Here is a 19,203-nt window from a genome sequence, read left to right as displayed (position 1 = left end):
TTACAGTGAAATGCTGAATACAACAGGTGTAGTAGACCTTGTGTTTACTTACAGGCTCTAACCAATAGTGCAAAAAAGGTGTTAGGTGAACAATAGGTAAGTAAAGAAATAAAACAACAGTAAAAAGACAGGCTATAACAGTAGAGAGGCTATAAAGGTAGTGAGGCTACATACAGACACCGGTTAGTCAGGCTGATTGAGGTAGTATGTACATGTCGATATGGTTAAAGTGATTATGCATATATGATGAACAGAGAGTAGCAGTAGTGTAAAAGAGGGGGTTGGCGGGTGGTGGGTGGTGGGACACAATGCAGATAGCCACATTAGCCAATGTGTGGGAGCACTGGTTGGTCGGCCCAATTGAGGTAGTATGTACATGAATGTATAGTTAAAGTGACAATGCAGATATGATAAACAGAGAGTAGCAGCACCGTAAAAAGAGGGGTTGGGGGGGGCGACACAATGCAAATAGTCCGGGAAGCCATTTGATTACCTGTTCAGGAGTCTTATGGCTTGGGGGTAAAAACTGTTGAGAAGCCTTTTTGTCCTAGACTTGGCACTCCGGTACTGCTTGCCATGCGGTAGTAGAGAGAACAGTCTATGACTGGCGTGGCTGGGGTCTTTGACAATTTTTAGGGCCTTCCTCTGACACTGCCTGGTGTAGAGGTCCTGGATGGAGAGGCGATGCAATTGCCATATCATGCTTTAGGGCTGCTTTGCTGCCTCAGGGCCTGGACAGCTTGCTGTCATTGACAAGACATCAAGACATTTTTGCAGGAGAACATAAGGCTATCTGTCCACCGATTGAAGCTCAACAGAAGTTGGGTGATGCAACAGGACAACAAACCAAAAGACAGAAGTAAAATCAACAACAGAATGGCTTCATCAGAAGAAAATATGCCTTCTGGAGAGGCCCAGTCAGTCCTGACCTCAACCCGAATGAGATGCTGTGGCATGACCTCAAGAGAGCGTTCACACCAGACATCACAAGAATATTGCTGAACTGAAACAGTTTTGTAAAGAGGAATGGTCCAAAATTCCTCTTGACCGTAATGCAGGCCTGATCTGCAACTACAGTAAATGTTTGGTTGAGGTTATTGCTGCCGAAGGAGGATCAACCTGTTATTAAATCCAAAGGTTCACATACTTTTCCCACCCTGCACTGTGAATGTTTACACGGTGTGTTCAATAAAGACATGAACAATTATAATTGGGTGTTATTATTTTAAGCAAACTGTTTGTCTATTGTTGTGACTTAAATGAAGATCATATAACATTTTATGACCAGTTTATGTAGAAATCCAGGTCATTCTAAAGGGTTCACATACCTTTTCTTCTCACTGTAGTCACTTCCATAATCAGTTCTTTGAACATTACTGTAAATATAAAATATAACATTACTGTAAGTATAAAATATCCCATTACTGTAAATATAAAATATACCATTACTGTAAATATAAAATATAACATTACTGAACATATAAAATATAACATTACTGTAAATATAAAATATACATTACTGAACATATACAATATAACATTACTATACATACACAATTTAACATTACTATACATATAGAATATAACATTACTGTACATTATATTGTAAATGCCATAGATTCCATTGTTTATAGTCATATTGAGTTGTTTAAAAATGCTCTACTTTCTCTCTGTAATCAGTTCCTTGGACATTGGCACATCCAATGACATGCACCAGACGTACTCCAATGTCCTCTATTACCCTTGAGGTGATAACAGGAGTGCTTCAGCGGAGGAGGCGAACCATATTCCAGAAGATTTATTTACCCTGTGAGTGGCTGCCAGTACCCGACAGGCACACAGTAAAGTATTTTATGCAGAGGGCCATTTGATTGGAGCTCCTCGTAACTCAGGCAGTCTATAATACTAATGGGCAGCACATTGAGCTCTGATTTAGGATGGTAATTAGGGCTGTTAATTGTTATTTTATTACTCAGGGTCAGGGGGGATGGGAAGGTGTTCCAGAGGGTTGTATATCGAGGGCAACTCGCTGCTTTTTCATGATGCAGGGACTTAGGGACGCAGGACCAATTTTCCTGCCCTGGAAGAGGAATATATCTCCCTGTATCTCCTTAAGGGATCTCTGGAGGTATCTCCTCTTGTGTTGTGGGATTTTGGACATTTGTGTATCGTTTTATTTGACCCAGCAGTGAACTTCGTCATTTGGCTCCTTTTGAGAGACACACTAAAGATCCCCCAGAATCCAATAAAGCTTCAGAGGCAAACATTGTCTCGTCTAATTAATTACATCCTGCTAACATGTTGAGGAGGTGTGTGTGTGTGTGTGTGTGTGTGTGTGTGTGTGTGTGTGTGTGCGTGTGTGCGTGTGTGCGTGTGTGTGTGTGTGTGTGAGAGAGAGTCAAGGAAGTAGCCACTTATTCTCTCCACTAGACCCTTATTAGCTTTGCGTAACAGGCATCTAGATGTTCTATCAAACAGCTGTTAAAAGACAGTACAGCAGTATAAAAGACATCCTGCTAACCAGACAGAGTTACAGCCAGTATCGGACAGAGAGAGAGAGAGATGCTACTAACTAGCAAGGCTAGCTTCTCCTCCTGTGTAGCCTCTGCCCTCCTGGGGCTACCCATCGCACAGCCTGCAGTCGCTGGTGGTGCTGTTGGCCTATGTCATGGTTGGTTGCTCTGAATATACCTAATGGGGTTGACGTTTAGCCCACACGGGGGTCCCATCTATAGCCTACTACAGAAGAAGCCTGTTATGATAATGAGGCCGATGCTGTGCTGGAACTCTCTTGTGTACTTGAGGGTCTCTGAGGGATATTTTGAGCTTGGTGTATCAATCCCTCCACAGGATACTCATGTTCAGATAATTGAGCTTAATACACTGAATGCTTGTGGCTTTTTGGGAATTTTGTTGAATATTGGATGTGATTCTGTGTGATATTTGCTGTTTCCTACTCTTCAATCTCAGTTATTACAGTATTATCCCACTTTGCCCAGGCGACAAAGCAAACGAGAGGCTTGGCTTCTCTAGAAAGTAGCTTCTCCCCCTTACATTCTCTTCTTCTTTCCCCCTTACATTCTCTTCTTCTTTCCCCCTTACATTCTCTTCTTCTTTCCCCCTTACATTCTCTTCTTCTTTCCCCCCTTACATTCTCTTCTTCTTTCCCCCTTACATTCTCTTCTTCCCCCTTACATTCTCTTCTTCTTTCCCCCTTACATTCTCTTCTTCTTACATCCCTTCCTTACATTCTCTTCTTCTTTCCCCCTTACATTCTCTTCTTCTTTTACATTCCCCTTTTCCCCTTACATTCTCTTTCTTCTTTCCCCTTACATTCTCTTCTTCTTTTCCCCCTTACATTCTCTTCTTCTTTGTTCCCCCTTACATTCTCTTCTTCTTTCCCCCTTACATTCTCTTCTTCTTTCCCCCATTCTCTTCTTCTTTCCCCCTTACATTCTCTTCTTCTTTCCCCCTTACATTCTCTTCTTCTTTCCCCCTTACATTCTCTTCTTCTTTTCCCCTTACATTCTCTTCTTCTTTTTCCCCTTACATTCTCTTCTTCTTTCCCCCTTACATTCTCTTCTTCTTTCCCCCTTACATTCTCTTCTTCTTTTCCCCTTTCCCCCTTACATTCTCTTCTTCTTTCCCCCTTACATTCTCTTCTTCTTTTCCCCCTTACATTCTTCTCTTCTTCTTTCCCCTTACATTCTCTTCTTCTTTCCCCCTTACATTCTCTTCTTTCCCCCTTACATTCCCTTCTTTTAACATTCTCTTCTTCTTTCCCCCTTACATTCTCTTCTTCTTTCCCCCTTACATTCTCTTCTTCTTTCCCCCTTACATTCTCTTCTTCTTTCCCCCTTACATTCTCTTCTTCTTTCCCCCTTACATTCTCTTCTTCTTTCCCCTTACATTCTCTTCTTCTTTCCCCCTTACATTCTCTTCTTCTTTCCCCCTTACATTCTCTTCTTCTTTCCCCCTTACATTCTCTTCTTCTTTCCCCCTTACATTCTCTTCTTCTTTCCCCCCTTACATTCTCTTCTTCTTTCCCCCTTACATTCTCTTCTTCTTTCCCCCTTACATTCTCTTCTTCTTTCCCCCTTACATTCTCTTCTTCTTTCCCCCTTACATTCTCTTCTTCTTTCCCCCTTACATTCTCTTCTTCTTTCCCCCTTACATTCTCTTCTTCTTTTCCCCCTTACATTCTCTTCTTCTTTCCCCCTTACATTCTCTTCTTCTTTCCCCCTTACATTCTCTTCTTCTTTCCCCCTTACATTCTCTTCTTCTTTCCCCCTTACATTCTCTTCTTCTTTCCCCCTTACATTCTCTTCTTCTTTTCCCCCTTACATTCTCTTCTTCTTTCCCCCTTACATTCTCTTCTTCTTTTCCCCTTACATTCTCTTCTTCTTTTCCCCCTTACATTCTCTTCTTCTTTCCCCCTTACATTCTCTTCTTCTTTTCCCCTTACATTCTCTTCTTCTTTTCCCCCCTTACATTCTCTTCTTCTTTTCCCCCTTACATTCTCTTCTTCTTTCCCCCTTACATTCTCTTCTTCCCCCTTACATTCTCTTCTTCTTTCCCCCTTACATTCTCTTCTTCTTTCCCCCTTACATTCTCTTCTTCTTTCCCCCTTACATTCTCTTCTTCTTTCTTTCCCCCCCTTACATTCTCTTCTTCTTTTCCCCCTTACATTCCCTTTCCCCCTTACATACATTCTCTTCTTCTTTACCCCCCCCCTTACATTCTCTTTCTTTCCCCCTTACATTCCCCTTCTTTCATTCTCTTCTTCTTTCCCCCTTACATTCTCTTCTTCTTTCCCCCTTACATTCTCTTCTTCTTTCCCCCTTACATTCTCTTCTTCTTTCCCCCCTTACATTCTCTTCTTCTTCCCCCTTACATTCTCTTCTTCTTTCCCCCTTACATTCTCTTCTTCTTTCCCCCTTACATTCTCTTCTTCTTTCCCCCTTACATTCTCTTCTTCTTTTCCCCCCTTACATTCTCTTCTTCTTTCCCCTTACATTCTCTTCTTCTTTCCCCCTTACATTCTCTTCTTCTTTTCCCCCTTACATTCTCTTCTTCTTTCCCCCTTACATTCTCTTCTTCTTTCCCCCTTACATTCTCTTCTTCTTTCCCCCTTACATTCTCTTCTTCTTTTCCCCCTTACATTCTCTTCTTCTTTCCCCCCTTACATTCTCTTCTTCTTTCCCCCTTACATTCTCTTCTTCTTTTCCCCCTTACATTCTCTTCTTCTTTCCCCCTTACATTCTCTTCTTCTTTCCCCCTTACATTCTCTTCTTCTTTCCCCCTTACTGAGGAGGTCCCCCTTACTTCTCTTCTTCTTTCCCCCTTATTGTGTCTTCTTCTTTTCCCCCTTACATTCTCTTCTTCTTTCCCCCATTACTTCTTCTACTTCTCTTCTTCTTCCCCCCTTACATTCTCTTCTTCTTTCCCCCTTACATTCTCTTCTTCTTTCCCCCTTACATTCTCTTCTTCTTTCCCCCTAGACATTCCTTACTATTTCCCCCTTACATTCTCTTCTTCTTTCCCCCTTACATTCTCTTCTTCTTTCCCCCTTACATACACTTTAAGGACTCTCTTCTTCTTTCCCCCTTACATTCTCTTCTTCTTTCCCCCTTACATTCTCTTCTTCTTTTCCCCTTACATTCTCTTCTTCTTTCCCCCTTACATTCTCTTCTTCTTTCCCCCTTACATTCTCTTCTTCTTTCCCCCTTACATTCTCTTCTTCTTTCCCCCTTACATTCTCTTCTTCTTTCCCCCTTACATTCTCTTCTTCTTTCCCCCTTACATTCTCTTCTTCTTTCCCCCTCATTCTCTTCCAATGTCTTACATTCTCTTCTTCTTTTCCCCCCTTACATTCTCTTCTTCTTTCCCCCTTACATTCTCTTCTTCTTTCCCCCTTACATTCTCTTCTTCTTTCCCCCCTTACATTCTCTTCTTCTTTCCCCCTTACATTCTCTTCTTCTTTCCCCCTTACATTCTCTTCTTCTTTCCCCCTTACATTCTCTTCTTCTTTCCCCCTTTCCCCCCCCTTACATTCTCTTCTTCTTTCCCCCTTACATTCTCTTCTTCTTTTTTTCCCCTTACATTCTCTTCTCTTCTTCTTTCCCCCCCTTACATTCTCTTTCTTTCCCCCTTACATTCTCTTCTTCTTTCCCCCTTACATTCTCTTCTTCTTTCCCCCTTACTTCTCTTCTTCTTTTCCCCTTACATTCTCTTCTTCTTTCCCCCTTACATTCTCTTCTTCTTTCCCCCTTACATTCTCTTCTTCTTTCCCCCTTACATTCTCTTACATTTACATCTTCTTCTTTCCCCCTTACATTCTCTTCTTCTTTCCCCCTTACATTCTCTTCTTCTTTCCCCCTTACATTCTCTTCTTCTTTCCCCCTTACATTCTCTTCTTCTTTCCCCCTTACATTCTCTTCTTCTTTCCCCCTTACATTCTCTTCTTCTTTCCCCCTTACATTCTCTCTTCTTTCTTTTCTCCTTCCCCCCTTACATTCTCTTCTTCTTTCCCCCTTACATTCTCTTCTTCTTTCCCCCTTACATTCTCTTCTTCTTTCCCCCTTACATTCTCTTCTTCTTTTCCCCCTTACATTCTCTTCTTCTTTCCCCCCTTACATTCTCTTCTTCTTTCCCCCTTACATTCTCTTCTTCTTTCCCCCTTACATTCTCTTCTTCTTTCCCCCTTACATTCTCTTCTTCTTTCCCCCTTACATTCTCTTCTTCTTTCCCCCCTTCCCTTCTTCTTTCATTCTCTTCTTCTTTTCCCCCTTACATTCTCTTCTTCTTTCCCCCTTACATTCTCTTCTTCTTTCCCCCTTACATTCTCTTCTTCTTTCCCCCTTACATTCTCTTCTTCTTTCCCCCCTTACATTCTCTTCTTCTTTCCCCCTTACATTCTCTTCTTCTTTCCCCCTTACATTCTCTTCTTTCCCCCCTTACATTCTCTTCTTCTTTCCCCCTTACATTCTCTTCTTTCCCCCCTTACATTCTCTTCTTCTTTCCCCCTTACATTCTCTTCTTCTTTCCCCCTTACATTCTCTTCTTCTTTCCCCCTTACATTCTCTTCTTCTTTCCCCCTTACATTCTCTTCTTCTTTCCCCCTTTTCTCTTCTTCTTTCCCCAGATTCTCTTCTTCTTTCCCCCTTACATTCTCTTCTTCTTTCCACCCTTACATTCTCTTCTTCTTTCCCCCTTACATTCTCTTCTTCTTTCCCCCTTACATTCTCTTCTTCTTTCCCCCTTACATTCTCTTCTTCTTTCCCCCTTACATTCTCTTCTTCTTTCCCCCTTACATTCTCTTCTTCTTTCCCCCTTACATTCTCTTCTTCTTTCCCCCTTACATTCTCTTCTTCTTTTCCCCCTTACATTCTCTTCTTCTTTCCCCCTTACATTCTCTTCTTCTTTTCCCCCTTACATTCTCTTCTTCTTTCCCCCTTACATTCTCTTCTTCTTTCCCCCTTACATTCTCTTCTTCTTTCCCCCTTACATTCTCTTCTTCTTTCCCCCTTACATTCTCTTCTTCTTTCCCCCTTACATTCTCTTCTTCTTTCCCCCTTACATTCTCTTCTTCTTTCCCCCTTACATTCTCTTCTTCTTTCCCCCCTTACATTCTCTTCTTCTTTCCCCCTTACATTCTCTTCTTCTTTCCCCCTTACATTCTCTTCTTCTTCTCTTCCCCCTTACATTCTCTTCTTCTTTCCCCCTTACATTCTCTTCTTCTTTCCCCCTTCTTCTTTCCCCCTTACATTCTCTTCTTCTTTCCCCCTTACATTCTCTTCTTCTTTCCCCCATTCTTACATTCTCTTCTTCTTTCCCCCTTACATTCTCTTCTTCTTTCCCCTTCTTACATTCTCTTCTTCTTTCCCCCTTACATTCTCTTCTTCTTTCCCCCTTACATTCTCTTCTTCTTTCCCCCCTTACATTCTCTTCTTCTTTCCCCCTTACATTCTCTTCTTCTTTCCCCCTTACATTCTCTTCTTCTTTTCCCCTTACATTCTCTTCTTCTTTCCCCCTTACATTCTCTTCTTCTTTCCCCCTTACATTCTCTTCTTCTTTCCCCCTTACATTCTCTTCTTCTTTCCCCCTTACATTCTCTTCTTCTTTCCCCCTTACATTCTCTTCTTCTTTCCCCCCTTACATTCTCTTCTTCTTTCCCCCTTACATTCTCTTCTTCTTTTCCCCCTTACATTCTCTTCTTCTTTCCCCCTTACATTCTCTTCTTCTTTCCCCCTTACATTCTCTTCTTCTTTCCCCCTTACATTCTCTTCTTCTTTCCCCCTTACATTTTCTTTCCCCCTTACATTCTCTTCTTCTTTCCACAAGGACATTCTCTCCCTTTGGCCCGACAGTCTAGGGGGAATGGTAATGAGACCCGTTCTAACTCATGCAAATTATTATTGTGACAAAGTAAAAGTGTGCATTCTCGACAACAGAAATCTACCGTCAAACTCTTTTATTTATAAACCACGGTAATGGGGGAGGACATTCTGAGCTGGACTTCAATATCTATACAAAAACACCCCTAAGCTAGACTACCTACTTTAACAACAGCTAACTAACCAAAAATACATGGGTGGTCCTAGTTCTAACTAGTGACATTTAACAAAGTTCACCACTTCTTAGTATGCCCATGGGGACATGAGTTAGTTTCCCCCTTTTCCCACCAGCAACAAACAAATACCATAACCAAAAATAATACTCACTAGGTGATGACAATAGTGCCACTAGGACATGAGTTAAACAAAAGAGAGGTTAAGACACAAGGACATGAAACACAGAGACCTACAGATATGGCATTACAGAGAGATTGAGCTGACTGAGCTCTAGAACAAACAAATGATGGGGTTTTTAAACCATGGGGAAGGAACTGTGATAGGTCAGGAAATAGGAGGTGTGTCTTCTGATTGATGATTGATTGGGGAGTGATGATTTTCACCTGTGAGGAGATGGAGTTAAAAGAAACTATACTACCACTAGGACATGAGACACAGGATACTGTACCAACTAGGACATGAGTTAGTATACTACCACTACCACTAGGACATGAGTTACTATACTACCACTAGGACATGAGTTAGTATACTACCACTAGGACATGAGTTACTATACTACCACTAGGACATGAGTTAGTATACTACCACGAGGACATGAGTTACTATACTACCACTAGGACATGAGTTACTATACTACCACTAGGACATGAGTTACTATACTACCACTAGGACATGAGTTAGTATACTACCACTAGGACATGAGTTAGTATACTACCACTAGGACATGAGTTAGTATACTACCACTAGGACATGAGTTACTATACTACCACTAGGACATGAGTTACTATACTACCACTAGGACATGAGTTAGTATACTACCACTAGGACATGAGTTACTATACTACCACTAGGACATGAGTTAGTATACTACCACTAGGACATGAGTTACTATACTACCACTAGGACATGAGTTACTATACTACCACTAGGACATGAGTTAGTATGCTACCACTACATGAATTAGTACACTACCCCTAGGACATGAGTTAGTACACTACCACTAGGACATGAGTTAATACTACCACTAGGACATGAGTTACTATACTACCACTAGGACATGAGTTAGTATACTACCACTACCACTAGGACATGAGTTAGTACACTACCACTAAGACATGAGTTACTATACTACCACTAGGACATGAGTTAGTATACTACCACTAGGACATGAGTTAGTATACTACCACTGGACATGAGTTAGTACCACTACCACTAGGACATGAATTAGTACACTACCACTAGGACATGAGTTAGTATACTACCACTAGGACATGAGTTACTATACTACCACTAGGACATGAGTTAGTATACTACCACTAGGACATGAGTTAGTACACTACCACTAGGACATGAGTTAGTATGACTACCACTGGACATGAGTTAGTATACTACCACTGGACATGAGTTAGTACACTACCACTAGGACATGAGTTAGTATACTACCACCTAGGACATGAGTTAGTACACTACCACTAACATGAGTTAGTATACTACCACTAGGACATGAGTTAGTATACTACCACTAGGACATGAGTTACATATACTACCACTTCCACGAGGACATGAGTTACTATACTACCACTAGGACATGAGTTAGTATACTACCACTAGGACATGAGTTACTATACTACCACTAGGACATGAGTTACTATACTACCACTAGGACATGAGTTACTATACTACCACGAGGACATGAGTTAGTATACTACCACTACCACTAGGACATGAGTTAGTACACTACCACTAGGACATGAGTTACTACACTACCACTAGGACATGAGTTAGTATACTACCACTACCACTAGGACATGAGTTACTATACTACCACTAGGACATGAGTTAGTATACTACCACTACCACTAGGACATGAGTTACTATACTACCACTAGGACATGAGTTACTATACTACCACTAGGACATGAGTTACTATACTACCACTAGGACATGAGTTAGTATACTACCACTAGGACATGAGTTAGTATACTACCACTAGGACATGAGTTAGTATACTACCACTAGGACATGAGTTACTATACTACCACTAGGACATGAGTTACTATACTACCACTAGGACATGAGTTAGTATACTACCACTAGGACATGAGTTACTATACTACCACTAGGACATGAGTTACTATACTACCACTAGGACATGAGTTACTATACTACCACTAGGACATGAGTTACTATACTACCACTGGGACATGAGTTGGCACGATAGCTCTATAATCTCACTCCATAAACACAAAAACATCTCTTCTCCACCCAATCAGACCCATTGAAATGCAAGTTCTCGAAATAGCCCTGATTAGACTCTGAATAATTCAATGTCATTTTTTCACCATCTTCCAAAAAGATGAGGGGAGCGATTGATGAGGGGCAGATGAATAATTAACCAATGGAAGAGTCTCTTGGACAAGCAGGCTGCATGACAAGCTGGGAAGAAGAAGAACATGAGAAAGAGAGAAAAGAAGTCCAGGCGAACCTGCAGAGCGGGCCAGAACAAACAGTGAACGAGCAGAGTTCAGATGCAGACACAATGAACATGAGTCTCTTTCATGTGGATGGGTACAATGTAGGGTTACCGGGTCAAGTGAAGTGTTAATGCTAGTGTGTGTGTGTGTGTGTGTGTGTGTGTGTGACTTCTCATGTGTGGAGGTTGAAGGACACCCAGTGTTCTGTGTGTGGGTGTGTGTGTGTGTGTGTTAGTTTTCTACTATATGCTCCTTTATCTTTCACCATTGTGTACGTTTATCACATTAATGGATCATATTCTGGAAGATCTAAGGCTCTTTTCAGGAGGTCGTTTAAACTCATGCTAGGATGTTTGACAAGGATCTGAAAACTACATTTGTACCCTTATAGATGAATTGGTCTCAGTTGATAAGAATGGAAATCAGACAGAGCCGACACATTTGTTGGGTTGCACTGGCCAATACATGTAATTCATTATCGGGTTGAAGGACACCCAGTCTTCTCATCCATGGAGGTTGAAGGACACCCAGACTTCTCATCCATGGAGGTTGAAGGACACCCAGACTTCACATCCATGGAGGTTGAAGGACACCCAGTCTTCTCATCCATGGAGGTTGAAGGACACCCAGACTTCTCATCCGTGGAGGTTGAAGGACACCCAGTCTTCTCATCCATGGAGGTTGAAGGACACCCAGTCTTCTCATCCATGGAGGTTGAAGGACACCCAGACTTCTCATCCGTGGAGGTTGAAGGACACCCAGACTTCTCATCCATGGAGGTTGAAGGACACCCAGTCTTCTCATCCATGGAGGTTGAAGGACACCCAGACTTCTCATCCGTGGAGGTTGAAGGACACTCAGTCTTCTCATCCGTGGAGGTTGAAGGACACCCAGACTTCTCATCCGTGGAGGTTGAAGGACACCCAGACTTCTTATCCATGGAGGTTGAAGGACACCCAGACTTCTCATCCGTGGAGGTTGAAGGACACCCAGACTTCTCATCCATGGAGGTTGAAGGACACCCAGTCTTCTCATCCATGGAGGTTGAAGGACACCCAGTCTTCTCATCCATGGAGGTTGAAGGACACCCAGTCTTCTCATCCATGGAGGTTGAAGGACACCCAGACTTCTCATCCATGGAGGTTGAAGGACACCCAGTCTTCTCATCCATGGAGGTTGAAGGACACTCAGTCTTCTCATCCATGGAGTTTGAAGGACACCCAGTCTTCTCATCCATGGAGGTTGAAGGACACCCAGACTTCTAATCCGTGGAGGTTGAAGGACACCCAGTCTTCTCATCCGTGGAGGTTGAACGACATCTCGTCTTCTCATCCATGGAGGTTGAAGGACACCCGGTCTTCTCACTTTGTTTTGCTGTGCACCATGTAGGGGTGGAGGTTTTTTACTCACCAAAGAAGATAAGAAAACTCACAAGACGAATACCCACCCTGTAAAACAACACATTTCACTGCACCTATCTGGTTTATGTGACAATAAAAAAAACATTTTTATTTTCTCGTTCGACACATCTCAGTGAAAAGTGTTAGAAAATGAATAGTCAGGTGCTCAAAGGTCACCACTGTTCTGGAGTGCTGTATTATGAGAGGAGAATGAATTGCTTTCTTACATTCGGACCTATTGTAATGAAATCCTCAGTCATCGGTCGTCCACCATCGCCAAATGACAGATTATGGAACCTTTCAATCGCAATGGGGGTCAATTGGGTTTTGTTGGAAAGGGTCTCTTATCGGACCTCCTGAATAAATCACTTGTATCATTTCAGGGCCCTTTTAACTAACTCTGCCATTTACATAAAGGGGCTTTTCCCATTGTGCTCTAATTGTTTTGAAATGGGATTGAATTGTCAGACGGTGATGAAAATCAGGGAATAATGACTCTCAATTAATGCAGACGTGATAGGTACTGAAGTGGGGCCCCAGAGTAGGATGTGGTAGATACTGAAGTGGGGGCCCAGAGTAGGACATGGTAAATACTGAAGTGGGGGCCCAGAGTAGGATGTGGTACATTCTGAAGTAGGGTCCCAGAGTAGGACGTGGTAGATACTGAAGTGGGGCCCCAGAGGATGTGGTAGGAAGTAGGGTCCCAGAGTGGTAGTGCGTGTGTGGACGTGTGTGTGGGGCCCCAGAGTGGATGTGGTGTGTGTGTGTGTGTGTGTGTGTGTGGGGCCCCAGAGTGTGTTCAAGTGTGTGTGTGTGTGTGTGTGTGTGTGTGTGTGTGTGTGTGTGTGTGTGTGTGTGTGTGTGTGTGTGTGTGTGTGTGTGTGTGTGTGTGTGTGTGCGTGCGTGCGCCATTCCTCAGTGTGACTCAGATATGTGAAACCCAGCTGTGGTAATCATTGCTGTATAAGGCAGACAGCAAACACCCCCCCTTAACCCCATCGGTCTTACTTGCTGGGCCCCGGCAGTTTAGTACCCAGGGTGAAGACTGCTGGGTCCCAGGAGCCACACACACACACACACACATACCTCCTCCTCCTCCTCCTCCTCCTCTGCTGGCTCCCAAGGGCACCTTCAGTGGACCGCTATCACAACGTGTGTGTGGTGTTTGTTAGGAAGACAAGAGAAAGGAACACAGTGTGTGTGTTATTCCAAAGATAACACTGTCCTGATATACCCTATGGGAGTCCATAGCACTGTCATGTCCTGATTTACCCTATGGGAGTCCTTCCCACTGTCATGTCCTGATATACCCTATGGGAGTCCATCCCACTGTCATGTCCTGATATACCCTATGGGAGTCCATCCCACTGTTATGTCCTGATATACCCTATGGGAGTCCATCCCACTGTCATGTCCTGATATACCCTATGGGAGTCCATCCCACTGTTATGTCCTGATATACCCTATGGGAGTCCATCCCACTGTCATGTCCTGATATACCCTATGGGAGTCCATCCCACTGTCATGTCCTGATATACCCTATGGGAGTCCATCCCACTGTCATGTCCTGATATACCCTATGGGAGTCCATCCCACTGTTATGTCCTGATATACCCTATGGGAGTCCATCCCACTGTCATGTCCTGATATACCCTATGGGAGTCCATCCCACTGTCATGTCCTGATATACCCTATGGGTGTCCATCCCACTGCTATGTCCTGATATACCCTATGGGAGTCCATCCCACTGTCATGTCCTGATATACCCTATGGGAGTCCATCCCACTGTCATGTCCTGATATACCCTATGGGAGTCCATCCCACTGTCATGTCCTGATATACCCTATGGGAGTCCATCCCACTGTTATGTCCTGATATACCCTATGGGAGTCCATCCCACTGTCATGTCCTGATTTCCCCTGTGGGAGTCCATCCCACTGTTATGTCCTGATATACCCTATGGGAGTCCATCCCACTGTCATGTCCTGATATACCCTATGGGAGTCCATCCCACTGTCATGTCCTGATATACCCTATGGGAGTCCATCCCACTGCCATGTCCTGATATACCCTATGGGAGTCCATCCCACTGTTATGTCCTGATATACCCTATGGGAGTCCATCCCACTGCCATGTCCTGATATACCCTATGGGAGTCCATCCCACTGCCATGTCCTGATATACCCTATGGGAGTCCATCCCACTGCTATGTCCTGATATACCCTATGGGAGTCCATCCCACTGCCATGTCCTGATATACCCTATGGGAGTCCATCCCACTGCCAGGCATGGATAGCATTGGACTCTCCCTCTCCCTCTGCTGCTTTTCAGACAGCAGTCCAGCCAAAGAGAAGGAAGTTAATGCAAACATATGAAATCCCCCAGTGCACACTTCCTCTCTTTAACTCAATGTGTTCTCTATGCTAATTACTATATTTTCAGCCCATCAGGGAGGAAGGGAGGGAGGGTCAAAGGGAGGGAGTGAGGGAGAAAAAGACAGAGCGGGAGATATGGAGAGGTTTGGTGAGAGAGAGAGAGAGAGAGAGAGAGAGAGGGGGGGGAGGAAGAGGGAGAGAGAGAGAGAGGGAGAGGGAGAGGGAGAGGGAGAGAGAGAGAGAGAGAGAGCCTGTTATCATCATTCATTTCTGCTGATCACAGCTTCACAATTAGACAAATTCCGTGATTACAGGCTCCCACCGGGGAGATCCATGGTGATTCTGTGATTACAGGCTCCCACCGGGGAGATCCATGGTGATTCTGTGATTACAGGCTCCCACCGGGGAGATCCATGGTGATTCTGTGATAACAGGCTCCCACCGGGGAGATCCATGGTGAATCTGTGATAACAGGCTCCCACCGGGGAGATCCATGGTGATTCTGTGATTAGATCAGGCTCCCACCGGGGAGATCCATGGTGATTCTGTGATTACAGGCTCCCACCGGGGAGATCCATGGTGATTCTGTGATTACAGGCTCCCACCGGGGAGATCCATGGTGATTCTGTGATTACAGGCTCCCACCGGGGAGATCCATGGTGATTCTGTGATAACAGGCTCCCACCGGGGAGATCCATGGTGATTCTGTGATTACAGGCTCCCACCGGGGAGATCCATGGTGATTCTGTGATTACAGGCTCCCACCGGGGAGATCCATGGTGATTCTGTGATTACAGGCTCCCACCGGGGAGATCCATGGTGATTCTGTGATTACAGGCTCCCACCGGGGAGATCCATGGTGATTCTGTGATTACAGGCTCCCACCGGGGAGATCCATGGTGATTCTGTGATTACAGGCTCCCACCGGGGAGATCCATGGTGATTCTGTGATTACAGGCTCCCACCGGGGAGATCCTTGGTGATTCTGTGATTACAGGCTCCCACCGGGGAGATCCATGGTGATTCTGTGATTACAGGCTCCCACCGGGGAGATCCATGGTGATTCTGTGATTACAGGCTCCCACCGGGGAGATCCATGGTGATTCTGTGATTACAGGCTCCCACCGGGGAGATCCATGGTGATTCTGTGATTACAGGCTCCCACCGGGGAGATCCATGGTGATTCTGTGATTACAGGCTCCCACCGGGGAGATCCATGGTGATTCTGTGATTACAGGCTCCCACCGGGGAGATCCATGGTGATTGTGCTCAGAGGGAATTTCCTCATCTTCTCTAGCCCAGTAACACAGTCATGCAGCCCCCTGTGTGTGTGTGTGTGTGTGTGTGTGTGTGTGTGTGTGTGTGTGTGTGTGTGTGTGTGTGTGTGTGTGTGTGTGTGTGTGTGTGTGTGTGTAGAAAGCTCATATAGTGTTCAGTCCCTAGAAAGGGTGTATCCCTTTCATCCAGTCATTCTGAACTAGAGAAAGGGTTATGTCATTTGTAGAAGTGTTCAGTTATTCTGAACTGTGTTCAGTCATTCTGTGAGGGTTATTACATAAGTGAATCACCAATAGAAAGGGTTATTACATATAGTGTTCAGTAGAAAGGGTTATTACATATAGTGTTCAGTCATTCTGAAGTAGATAAGTGTTCAGTCATTCTGAACTAGAAAGGGTTATTACATATAGTGTTCAGTCATTCTGAACTAGAAAGGGTTATTACATATAGTGTTCAGTCATTCAACTAGAAAGCCCTCTATAGTGTTCAGTCATTCTGATTTCATATAGTGTTCCGTCATTCCTAGAAGAGGTTATTACATATAGTGTTCAGTCATTCTGAACTAGGGATTACATATAGTGTTCAGTCATTCTGAACTAGAAAGGGTTATTACATATAGTGTTCAGTCATTCTGAACTAGAAAGGGTCATATAGTGTTCAGTCATTCTGAACTAGAAAGGGTTATACATATAGTGTTCAGTCATTCTGAACTAGAAAGGGTTATTACATATAGTGTTCAGTCATTCTGAACTAGAAAGGGTTATTACATATAGTGTTCAGTCATTCTGAAGTAGAAAGGGTTATTACATATAGTGTTCAGTCATTCTGAACTAGAAAGGGTTATTACATATAGTGTTCAGTCATTCTGAACTAGAAAGGGTTATTACATATAGTGTTCAGTCATTCTGAACTAGAAAGGGTTATTACATATAGTGTTCAGTCATTCTGAACTAGAAAGGGTTATTACATATAGTGAACTCATTCTGAAAGAAAGGGTTATTACATATAGTGTTCAGTCATTCTGAACTAGAAAGGGTTATTACATATAGTGTTCAGTCATTCTGAACTAGAAAGGGTTATTACATATAGTGTTCAGTCATTCTGAACTAGAAAGGGTTATTACATATAGTGTTCAGTCATTCTGAACTAGAAAGGGTTATTACATATAGTGTTCAGTCATTCTGAACTAGAAAGGGTTATTACATATAGTGTTCAGTCATTCTGAACTAGAAAGGGTTATTACATATAGTGTTCAGTCATTCTGAACTAGAAAGGGTTATTACATATAGTGTTCAGTCATTCTGAACTAGAAAGGGTTATTACATATAGTGTTCAGTCATTCTGAACTAGAAAGGGTTATTACATATAGTGTTCAGTCATTCTGAACTAGAAAGGGTTATTACATATAGTGTTCAGTCATTCTGAACTAGAAAGGGTTATTACATATAGTGTTCAGTCATTCTGAACTAGAAAGGGTTATTACATATAGTGTTCAGTCATTCTGAACTAGAAAGGGTTATTACATATAGTGTTCAGTCATTCTGAACTAGAAAGGGTTATTACATATAGTGTTCAGTCATTCTGAACTAGAAAGGGTTATTATATATAGTGTTCAGTCATTCTGAACTAGAAAGCGCCACAGCTGTTAAGGAAGATGCAGCATGAGGCTGTGAGCCACAAGATTTACTTCCTGTGTGACATATCAGTTGGGCAAGGAATTCACACAACTCACACACACACACACACATGCAGAGCAGAAATTAATAAGGGGGTGGGGGAAAAAGTGTGTGTGTGTTTGTGTGTACCATTTATACTATTTCCAAGGGTTTCTCAACATACCATCAGTATGATTTTCCAATACCGTCAATACCATTTTTTTAAATGAATTGTTATAGTGCTTTTTAAATAAAGACCTGTAGTCAACTCCTTCACGAGGTAATAGAAAAAGCAGATGGTGTTCATCATTTCACCTGCTAGTTCAGCTGTTTGAGCCTGTCCCTTGTCTTCGTTTACAAAGCAGCCCAACGAGCATGATGGGAGCTTCGGGAGGCGAGTCGCTCCTGCAGCGTAACTGAATAAGAGGTGATCAAGTTACACTTGTATGAAATTCACTAATAATTCACTAATAATGTTTGCCAGCTATATGTCTTATTGACTATTAAGTTATAAGATGTACCATATAAATTCTCTCCTACTGTGGTTGGATAACTTGCTCGTGTCAGCTAAGTGGCTAAAGTTAGCTTGCAAGATCAAGCCTCTTGGTAACAGACAACCCCCTTCTGGAATAAGAGCCCTGCTGTCTAATATTTGTTTTGTGCGCTCTGCCAACTGTGTTTTCAGATACTTGCATAATTTTACGAGTTGGGTTGTCTGTCTTAGTAGTACATGTTCACATGCGCTCGTTAGCATCGACCTAGCATCCGCTATGAGGTTTCCTTAGTACTTGTTAGCATTTACCTAGCATCCGCTATGAGGTTTCCTTAGTACTTGTTAGCATTTATCTAGCATCCGCTATGAGGTTTCCTTAGTACTTGTTAGCATTTTAGTATTCTGGTAAGTGCTGTTTTTTTTGTTGTTGTTTTTTTTACATTTGAAAATATATATAGTGCCCCTTGTGTGCACTACCGGTAATACCGTATATCTCATCCGCTATGAGGATGTTAGCACAGGCACCTTAAAACTTGTATGTAAGTGTGTTTGTGTGTGTGTACCTGTGTGTGTGTGTGTGTGTGTGTGTGTGTGTGTGTGTGTGTGTGTGTGTGTGTGTGTGTGTGTGTGTGTGTGTGTGTGTGTGTGTGTGTGTGTGTTTGCTGGTGAAAATAAAGTCAGCAGGGGACGAGTTCCACACTCCAACCCCACTGTCCAAGCCTTATTATTCTACCTTTTTCTCTACTCTTTTCCTTTGGCACGGCCGGGCTGCTAATTTTCTTTTGGCACGGCTGGGCTATTTGTGTAAGGGGTCTTGGCAGCTGTGGATCCTTCTCTTTTGCATCCTTAATTCTCTGGCATGCTGTTGCACCGTGCTACGGCATTCCCACAGAGCACTGCTCCCATATCTACTTATTCCTGCGCAGTCATTTGTTGGGAAACTGAGTTAATTAGC

This window comes from Oncorhynchus keta, unplaced genomic scaffold, assembly GCF_023373465.1.
Source record: "Oncorhynchus keta strain PuntledgeMale-10-30-2019 unplaced genomic scaffold, Oket_V2 Un_scaffold_5147_pilon_pilon, whole genome shotgun sequence".
Lineage (NCBI taxonomy): Eukaryota > Metazoa > Chordata > Actinopteri > Salmoniformes > Salmonidae > Oncorhynchus > Oncorhynchus keta.
Note: the sequence above shows the minus strand (reverse complement) of the source record.